This window comes from Arachis ipaensis, chromosome B7 (assembly GCF_059453495.1).
Source record: "Arachis ipaensis isolate K30076 ecotype BB chromosome B7, ASM5945349v1, whole genome shotgun sequence".
NCBI lineage: Eukaryota > Viridiplantae > Streptophyta > Magnoliopsida > Fabales > Fabaceae > Arachis > Arachis ipaensis.
Window position 1 is genome coordinate 89,700,593 of NC_142442.1, and position 10,865 is coordinate 89,711,457.

Below are 10,865 nucleotides of genomic sequence, written 5' to 3' on the forward strand. Positions count from 1 at the left end.
ATATTGACTTGCTGAGTCAATATTTTGTTCTGAGCCAATATGGCATTCAGATTATCAATTTCAAGAACTCCCTTCCTCTGAGGCGTCCCATTACTCACATGATTCCTTTCAAAAGTGTGCATGAACTGGTTATTTGCAACCATGTCAATAAGTTCTTGAACTTCTGCAGGCGTTTTCTTTAGGTGAATGGATCCACCTGCAGAATGGTCTAATGACATTTTAGATAATTCAGACAGACCATCATAGAATATATCCAGGATGGTCCATTCTGAAAGCATGTCAGAAGGACACTTCATGGTCAGTTCCTTGTATCTCTCCCAAGCTTCATAGAGGGACTCACCTTCTTTCTGTTTGAAGGTTTGAACATCCACTCTAAGCTTACTAAGCTTTTGAGGAGGAAAGAACTTTGCTAAGAAAGCCGTGACCAACTTATCCCAAGAGTTTAGGCTGTCTTTAGGTTGAGAGTCCAACCATATTCTAGCTCTGTCTCTTACAGCAAACGGGAAAAGCATAAGCCTGTAGACCTCGGGATCAACCCCATTGGTCTTAACAGTATCACAGATTTGCAAGAATTCAGTTAAGAACTAAAAAGGATCTTCTGATGGAAGTCCATGAAACTGGCAGTTCTATTGCATCAGAGAAACTAATTGAGGTTTCAGCTCAAAATTGTTTGCTCCAATGGCAGGGATTGAGATGCTTCTTCCATGTAAATTGGAATTTGGTTCAGTAAAGTCACCAAGCATCTTCCTTGCATTGTTATTATTTTCGGCCATGTCTCCTTCTTTTTCGAAAATTTCTGTCAGATTTTCTCCAGAGAGTTGTGCTTTAGCTTCTCTTAGCTTCCTCTTCAGAGTCCTTTCAGGTTCAGGATCAGCTTCAACAAGAATGTTCTTATCCTTGTTCCTGCTCATATGAAAAAGAAGAGAACAGAAAATATGGAATCCTCTATGTCATAGTATAGAGATTTCTTATTTAAGTATAAGAAGAGAATAACGGAGGAAGGAAAAGATAAGAATCCAAACACAAGGGAGAGGAATGAGTTCGAATTCTTGGGTGAAAGAGGAGTGTTAATAGATGAATAAATAAACAGAAGGAGATGAGAGATGAGAGAATTCGAAAATTAAATAAATTAAAATAAAAGTATTTTTGTTTTTAAATTGAATTTTAAATAAAAATTCAAAAATTTAAAAAGAAAAATAAAATTAAATCAAATTAAAATTTAAAATAAATAGTTAATTAAAAAGAAATTTTGAAAAAGAGGAAAGTGATTTTCAAAAATTAGAGAGAGAGTTAGTTACGCAGTTTTGAAAAAGATATGATTGAAACAAAAAGATAGGATTAGTTCGAAAGGATTTGAAATTTAATTTTGAAAAGATAAGAAGTTAGAAAAGATTTTGAAATTAATTTTGAAAAATGATATGATTGAAACTTAATTTGAAAAAGATTTGAAAAAGAAATTTAAAAAGATTTGATTTTCTGAAATCAAAGTTGATTACTTGACTAACAAGAAACTAAAAGATAGTATTTTAAAGTTTAAAGATTGAACCTTTCTTACTAGGCAAGTAACAAACTTAAAATTTTTGAATCAATCACATTAATTGTTAGTAAGATTTTGAAATTATGAAACAAAATAAGAAAAGATTTTGAAAATCAATCATAAAGTTTTCGAAAATATGAAGGAAAAATTGAAAAAAGATTTGATTTTTGAAAAAGGTTTGAAAAAGATAGAATTTTTAAATTGAAAATTCGATTTGACTCATAAGAAACAACTAGATTTTAAAAATTTTTTAAAAGTCAACTCAAATTTTCGAATTTTATGAGAAGAAAAAGAGAAAGATAATTTTTTGATTTTTTTTTGAATTTTAATGATGAGAGAGAAAAACATCAAAAAGACTCAATGCATGAAAATTTTGGATCAAAACACATAATGCATGCAAGAACACTATGAATGTCAAGATGAACACCAAGAACACTTTGAATGTCAAGATGAACACCAAGAACTTATTTTTGAAAATTTTTAAGAAAAGAAAAAACATGCAAGACACCAAACTTAGAAATTTTCAATGTTGAGACATTAATAATTCAAAAATGCATATGAGAAACAAGAAAATACACAAAACAAGAAATTTTAAAGATCAAACAAGAAGACTTACCAAGAACAACTTGAAGATCATGAAGAATGGAATGCATGAATTTTTGAAAAATGCAAGAAAGAGATAAACATGCAATTGACACCAAACTTAAAAACTGACACAATACTTAAACAAGAAACATCAAATATTTTTGGTTTTATGATTTTATTAATTTTTTTTCAAAAATTAATTTTGAAAAAGAAAATAAGGATTTCGAAAATCTTTAATAGGAATTCCAGGAATCTTGCAATGTTAGTCTAAAGCTCCAGTCCAGGAATTAGACATGGCTCACTAGCCAGCCAAGCTTTTAGTGATAGCTCCGGTCCAAAACACTAGACATGGCCAATGGCCAGCCAAGCTTTAGCAGATACAAATCAGGCATACAACGGCTGATACTTCATCCAACTTTATTCTATGCTGATAGGTGGAAGCCCCAGTCCAAATGAATTAGACATGGCTTTACAGCCAGCCAGGCTTCAACATGCTTCATGAAACTCTAGAATTCATTCATAAAAATTCTGAAGAAAAATATATTTTTGAAAATATTTATTATTATTTTTTTTCGAAATTAAGAATAATAAAAACAAAAAAGCATAAAATTAAAATAAAATTACCTAATCTGAGCAACAAGATGAACCGTCAGTTGTCCAAACTCGAACAATCCCCGGCAACGGCGCCAAAAACTTGGTGCACGAAATTACGATCATCAACAATGGCGCCAAAGACTTGATGCTCTCAAATGTGAATCACACTTTGTCACAACTTCGCACCACTAACCAGCAAGTGCACTGGGTCGTCCAAGTAATAAACCTTACGTGAGTAAAGGTCGATCCCACGGAGATTGTCGGCTTGAAGCAAGCTATGGTCACCTTGTAAATCTCAGTCAGGCGGATTCAAATGGTTATGGTGAATTGATAATAAATATAAATAAAATATAAATTAGGATAGAGATACTTATGTAATTCATTGGTGAGAGTTTCAGATAAGCGTATAGAGAGGCTTTCGTTCCTCCTGAACCTCTGCTTTCCTGCTGTCTTCATCCAATCATTCCTACTCCTTTCCATGGCAAGCTATATGTTGGGCATCACCGTTGTCAATGACTACATCCCATCCTCTCTGTGAAAATGGTCCAATGCGCTGTCACTGCATGGCTAATCATCTGTCGGTTCTCGATCATACTTGAATAGGATTTACTATCCTTTTGCGTCTGTCACTACGCCCAGCACTCGCGAGTTTGAAGCTTGTCACAGCCATCCCTTCCTAGATCCTACTTGGAATACCACAGACAAGGTTTAGACTTTCCGGATCTCAGGAATGGCCATCCATGGGTTTTAACTTATACCACAAAGACTCTAATATCTCGGACTCGGTCCTCTGTATTAGATATCTAAGAGATATTCATTCTAGCTTGTTTGCATATAGAACGGAAGTGTTTGTCAGGCACGCGTTCGTAAGTGAGAATGATGATGAGCGTCACATAATCATCACATTCATCATGTTCTTAGGTGCGAATAAACATCTTAGAATAGGAATAAGCTTGAATTGAATAGAAAAACAGTAGTACTTTGCATTAATACTCAAGGAACAACAGAGCTCCACACCTTAATCTATGGTGTGTAGAAACTCTATCGTTGAAAATACATAAGAACAAGGTCCAGGCATGGCCGAGAGGCCAGCCCCCAAAAAGGTCTAAGATAGCATAAAACTAATCAAAGATAGATCCGAAGATGTAAATACAATAGTAAAATGTCCTATTTATACTAAACTAGTTACTAGGGTTTACAGAAATGAGTAAATGATGCAGAAATCTACTTCCAGGGCCCACTTGGTATGTGCTTGGGTTGAGCATTAAGATTTACACGTGTAGAGGCTTCTCTTGGAGTTGAACGCCAGTTTGTAACCTGTTTCTGGCGTTTAACTCCACTTTGCAACCTGTTTCTGGCGTTTAACTCCAGAATGTAACATGGAACTGGCGTTGAACGCCAGTTTGCGTCATCTAAATTCCGGCAAAGCATAGACTATTATATATTTCTGGAAAGCCCTTGATGTTTACTTTCCAACGCAATTAAGAGCGCGCCATTTGGAGTTCGGTAGCTCCAGAAAATCCACTTTGAGTGCAGGGAGGTCAGAATCCAACAGCATCTGCAGTCCTTCTTCAACCTCTGAATTTGATTTTTGCTCAAGTCCCTCAATTTCAGCCAGAAATTAACTGAAATCAAAGAAAAATACACAAACTCATAGTAAAGTCCAGAAATGTGAATTTTAATTAAAACTAATAAAAATATATTAAAAACTAATCAAATCATAATAAAAACTATGTAAAAATAATGCCAAAAAGCATATAAATTATCCGCTCATCAAGGACCCCTAAGACTCCTCTTGACACTCTTCCAAGAAACACTAAGGTGAACCCAAGAGAAGAGTGTAAGGCCTTCACCTCTGAGGTAGAGGCTAAATATGAAGAGATTGGGAAGGCCTTGAACGCGAGTGAGGAAGTCCTAAATGGGCACTCAACGCCCAAGATGGTAGAGAACCTAGCACTGAACGCCAGTGAGGAACCCTTCACTGGGTGATCAACGCCCATCCTGGCAGCTAGCCTGGTGCTGAACGCCAGTGAGGAACCCCTCACTGTGCGTTCAACTCCCATCTTGGCAGCAGAGCTGGCATTGAACGCCAGCCAGGGAGCACTGGCTGGGCAGTCAACGGCCATCCTAGCAGCTAGCCTGGTGCTGAATGCCAGTGAGGAACCCTTCATTGGGCGTTCAACACCCAATCAGCCTGGGAAGCAGGCATTGAACGCTAGGAAGGATACCCCTGCTGGGTGTTCAATGCCTAAAATGCTAAAGGGACTGGCGTTTAACACCAGTAAGGGTGCACAGCATGAGCGTTTAACGCCCAATAAGCTAACAGAGCTAGTGTTAAACGCCGGTAAAAGCACACCTTCTGAAAGTTCAAAACCCACTCAAGAAACCCCTATTCCAGAACCAAAGGAAGGCAAGGCTCATATAAAGACAATAGAGGTTCCTTTGCATGCACTTCTGTAGTGCATGAGTTTTGATGAACACTCATCCTCTGATGAGGATGAAGACACTAGGGAGGAGCAAGTTCCTCGGTACCTAGGAGCTCTTGTGAAGCTGAATGCCAAGTTATTTGGTACAAAGCCCCTGGAGGAAGAACCTCCATTGCTTTCCAAAGAAATCCATGCTTTGGTTTAGCAGAAGCTACCACAGAAGCTTCCAGATCCTGGACGCTTCCTGATCCCTTACACCATAGGCACCATGATCTTTGAGAAGGCTCTGTGTGTCCTAGAGTCAAGTATAAAACTCATGCCACACTCTGTAATGGAGAAGCTAGGAATCCTTGAGGTACAAGCTGCAAACATCTCACTAGAGATGGCAGACAAGACAATAAAAAATCCATATGGCTAAGTAGAGGATGTCTTGGTGAAAGTTGAAAATTACTACATCCCTGAAAACTTCATAGTCTTGGATATTGGAGAGGATGAGGATGACTCTATCATCCTTGGATGACCTTTCCTACCCACTGCCAATGCTATCATTGATGTGGCCAAGGGAGAACTGACTCTACAACTAGGAGAGGATCACATCTTATTCAAGATGCCTCATCCCAATTCTTCCTCTGAGAAAAGAGAGATAACTATGCAACACTTAGTGTTCTAACCCTCTCTTTTTGTGCATAGCCTCACAGAGCCCCAAGACATCAATTCTAAGTTTGGTGTTGGGCAGCCATCAACAAGCTCAAAGCACAAAGGTGCTAGGAAGAATGTACCTAAAGGCTAGAGGGACAAAAAACTCCCAACAGAAGGCCTCTCACTTTGCATAAGAGTTTTCTTCACCAAGAAACCAATCATACCACATACAGTTAGTTGTGTCCTATCTCTATAGCATTTAGAGCTCATTCATGAGAGGACAGGAAGAAAGTTCACTGTAAGGGGCGACAATCTAAGCCCATACTCACCTTCGTAAGGAGCTAACCGTCAAGCTAATGATGTTAAAGAAGTGATTATTGGGAGGCAACCCAACCTTCATTAATTATTTTTATCTTCTTTTATTTTGTTTTTCCTTAATTTATAATTTTGGTTCATAATCATGTGCAGGAGTCAGAACAGAGACAGAAATGTTACAGCAGTGAAAATAGAATACTCTGAATGGAGTGTTATCAAAGTTGAACGCCAGCCAGGGAGCTCTGGCTGGGTGTCCAATGCCCCAAATGGGCACCATTACTGGCATTGAACGCCAGCCAAGGAGCAGCCCCTGGGCATTCAAACGCCAGTGCAGAGAAGCAGGGAATTTGGATTCCCTAGCCTCTCAAGACCAGTGGGTCCCACAACATCTTTACCTACCCCACTTATTCCCTTTTACTTTCACACTTTCCCTTACACACTTCCCTATAAACCCTAGCCCAATCACAACCATGTCACTTTCCCAAAACTATCATAACTCCCACCAACCCCCACCCACTTTAAAATCAAATTTCCCTCCCATTTATCCACCCATGGCCAAACCTAACCCTACCCCACTCCTATAAATACCCCTCATTCTAACCCTTCATACACACAACTCTCATACACCACAATACACCCCACGGCCGAATCCTCTGTCTCCCTCTATCTTCTTCTATCTACTCGATTCTTCTCTTTTCTTTATTTTTTCTCGAGGATGAGCAAAGTTTTAAGTTTGGTGTTGGAAAAGCATAGCTTTTTTATTTCTATTACCATTCAAGGCACGCAAGGTTGGGGAGCCCTCTAGAAAGAGGAAAGGAAAGGAAGTAGTTGCCTCCTCTGAATCTTGGAAGATGGAAAGATTCATCACCAAAATCCACAACGACCACTTCTATGAAGTAGTGGTAGAGAAGAAAGTGATCCGTGAGGTCCCTTTCAGGCTCAAGAAGAATGAGTATCCAGAAATCCGAAGAGAGATCCAAAGAAGAGGTTGGGAAGTCCTAACCATTCCCATTCAAGAGGTTGGGATCCTAATGGTGCAAGAGTTCTATGCTAATGCATAGGTTACTAAAAACTATGACATTGGTGTGAACCCAAATCCAAGGATTTGGAGCACCATGGTTCGAGGGAAAATCCTAGATTTTAGCCTGGAAAGTGTGAAGTTGGTGTTAAACTTGCCTTGAATGCAAGGAGATCCTCATCCTTATACTAGGATAGTCAACTTTAAACAGAGATCGAATCAAGTGCTCTCAGATATTTGTGTGGAAGGAGCACAGTGGAAAAGGGATTCCCAAGGCAAGCCCATTCAATTAAGAAGAGTTGACCTCAAGCCCATAGCTAGAGGATGGTTGGAATTCATTCAACGTTCCATCATCCCCACTAGCAACCGGTCAGAAGTGACTATTGACAGAGCTATCATGATCCATTGCATCATGATTGGGAGTGAGGTGGAAGTACATGAGGTGATTCCTCAAGAATTGTACAAGATACTTGAGAAGCCTTCCACCAATGCAAAGTTGGCATTCCTACACCTCATCTCTCATCTATGCAATTCATCTAGAATTGTCATAGAAGAAGACATATCCATTTGGGAGGACAAGCCCATCACTAAGAAGAGGATGGAGCAAACTAGAGAGCATGCACAAGAGCCTGTGCATCTACCTCAGCATGAGATCCCTGAGATGCCTCAAGGGATGTATTTTTCTCTTCAAAGCTATTGGGATCAATGGCATGCTTCTCTTGGAGAAATAAGCACTAACATGGAGCAACTGAGGTTAGAGCATCAAGAGCATACTACCACCCTCAATGAAATAAGAGAAGATCAAAGAGCCATAAGGGAAGAACAAAGGGCTATGAGGGAAGAGCAACAAAGGCAAATGAGTGACATTGAAGAGATCAAGCACCACATTGGATCCTCAAGGAGGAGTACTAGCCGCCACCATTAAAGGTGGTTTTGTTCTCTTTACACCCCTTTCTTTTTCTGTTTTCTGTCATGTTGTGTTATCTGTTCTCTTGTTCTTGTTGCATGATCATTTGCATTGATGTCTTAAGGATGTAAAATGTTCCATATATCTCTTACCTTGCTTAAAAGAAAATTTTATTTGAAAAGAATTGAGAGATACATGAATTTCAAGTTTATAATAAGAATAGTTTAACTATTTTGACATGGTGACATTGCTTTTGTTTTCTGAATGTATGAATAAACAGTGCATTTTTGAAGTTAGAATTTTAGAATGTTGGCCCTTGAAAGAATGTTGAAAAATGAAAAATATTATTGATAATTTGAAAAATCCAAAAATTGATTCTTGAAGCAAGAAAAAGTAGCAAAAGAAAGAAAAAAAAAAGAAAAAGCATGTTGCAAAAGAAAAAAAATAATAATGCATACGAAAAAAATTGGCGAAAAAAAAGAAAAAAAAAATAATAAAGAGAAAAATCCATTATTACCCAAAAATGTAGGAAAATGAGGACAGATTGAAAAAGCCAGTAACCCTTTAAACCAAATGGCAAGGGTAAAAGGATCCAAGGCTTTAAGCATCAGTTGTTAGGAGGCGCTACAAGGAATAAAATCCTGGCCTAAGTGGCTCAACCAAGCTGTCTCTAACCATGTGCTTGTGGCATGAAGGTGTCAAGTGAAACGCTTGAGACTGAGCGATTAAAGTCGTGGTCCAAAGAAAAAAGAGTGTGCTTAAGAACTCTGGACACCTCTATCTGGGGATTCTAGGAAAGCTGAATCACAATCCAAAAGGATTCACCCAGTTAAAGTGTCTGTGGCATTTATGTATCCGGTGGTAATACTGGAAAACAAAGTTCTTAGGGTCACGGCCAAGACTCTAAAAGCTGTGTTCAAGAATAAAAAAGAGCTTAACTAGGAGAGTTAATAATATCATCTGGATTCTAAGTTCCTAAAGAGACCAACATTTGTAAGTTTCAATGGATAGTGAAATACCAAAACTAATCAGAAGCAAAAAGCTACTAAGTCTCGCTCATCTAATTGAAACTGAGATTCATTGGAAACTTTGAGATTTATTGTATCTTAATTTTCATTTTTATCCTACTGTGTTTTTAGTTGCTTGGGGACAAGCAACGGTTTAAGTTTGGTTTTGTGATGAGCGGATATTTTATGCACTTTTTGACATCATTTTCATATAGTTTTTAGTTGTTGAGTTTTTATTAAGTTTTCATAGGTTTTAGTATTAAATTCACATTTTTGTTTTCCACTATGAGTTTTTGTGTTTTTGTACAATTTCAGGTATTTTCTGGCTGAAATTGAGAAGCTGGAGCAAAAGTCTGATTCAGAGACAGAGAAAGCACCGTAGATACTGTCCGGATCTAACCTCCTTGCACATGGAAGAACTTTTCTAGAGCTAAAGAAATCTAAATGGAGCTTTATCAACTGCTATGGAAAGCTGACTTCCAGAGCTTTCCAATAGTCAATACTTTGCTTCAGATTAGAAGGCCCAAAACTGGCATCCAACGCCAGCCTCCTGCCCCCTTCCAGGCGTCTAGCGTCCAAAGAGTAGAGACTAGCATCCAAACACCCAGAGAGGACCCCCTAGCCAGTGTTCAATGCCCTAGAGGCTCCCTATCACGTGGATCTCATCAAAGCTCAGCCTAAACACTCACCAAGTAGGCCCCATAAGTGGATTTTAGCACTACATAGACTGTTTTACCCTTACTAGTCATCTGTTTAGTATTTAAGAGTTATTTTTACGTAATCATACGAACATTTTGAGGGAGACACACCATATTCCAGTTTTATCATTGTATTTTCTTTCAGTATGACTTTCTAAACCTCCGAGGTTGAGAGGACGAGCCCTGCTGAGTCCTATGAAGTAATAAAAGTATTACTGTTTTTCTTCGATCCGTGTTTGATTAATTCTAAGATGTATACTCGTTCTTCAACATGGTGAATAGGATGATCAGTGACAATCAGCTCTGTTCATTATACTAAGAAAAACGTGCCTAACAAATACCTGTGTCTACTTGGGTTCGTGTGAATACTTCAGTGGAAAGCATTGAACTGCCAGCTTGATTTTACATCTCTCAGATGGCTAATCCACAACTTCATTGGGGACTTCTTGAGACACCACTTCATCCAATTTACGGGGAGATTAGGGTCTCTGTGGTAGAGGCTAGAATCCAAAGATACAACATTCTCTGATCTGGAAGATACGACCTTGTCAGTGGCGCTTTGCAATTGAAGTGTCACACTCTTGGTTGTGAGGAAAAAGGGGTTTTAAATCAAGGAACAAAAGATTAAAAGAACTAAGCAATGATAAAAATTGAAATCAATGCAAGTAAAAAGGGAACAAGGTTAAAACTAGTGAAAATGCAATGATATGTAAAAAGAGCCTTGACTTGGGAATGAGAATCCAAGGAATCCTATCATTGCCATAACCACAACTATGAAAACTATGATGAGTCTGTCTCGCCTAGTTAACCCCTAGCATCGATGTCAAGCAAGCATAATTGACCTTAATCCATAAGTCCTAGCTAACTTACCAAACTAGTTGATAAAAAGCTAGCGTCAATGGAAACAAGAGTCAACTAACTATCCAAGAATTACCACTAAATGTCGGATATTATGACTCTAGTATTCTAGGAACTCAAATCCCAAACCAAGGTGTGAAAATCTACTCCAAATCCATAATTGGCATTTTCAGAAATACCTTGTGGGCATAAAATCAAAACATGTAAAATTGCAAAAGATAATGAAAACTATAACCAAAATATTCACAATATCAACAATTACCATTCAATCAAACATAAAG

The 10,865-nt window shown here is 38.2% G+C and overlaps 1 non-coding gene across 1 annotated transcript; it reads left to right on the top strand.

Annotated features, from left to right (window-relative positions):
* Positions 1-272: 272 nt before the first annotated feature.
* Positions 273-380, top strand: LOC148553310 (small nucleolar RNA R71). Its single transcript, XR_015892886.1, has one exon. It is a non-coding gene; the product is annotated as a small nucleolar RNA R71 (small nucleolar RNA).
* Positions 381-10,865: the final 10,485 nt, after the last annotated feature.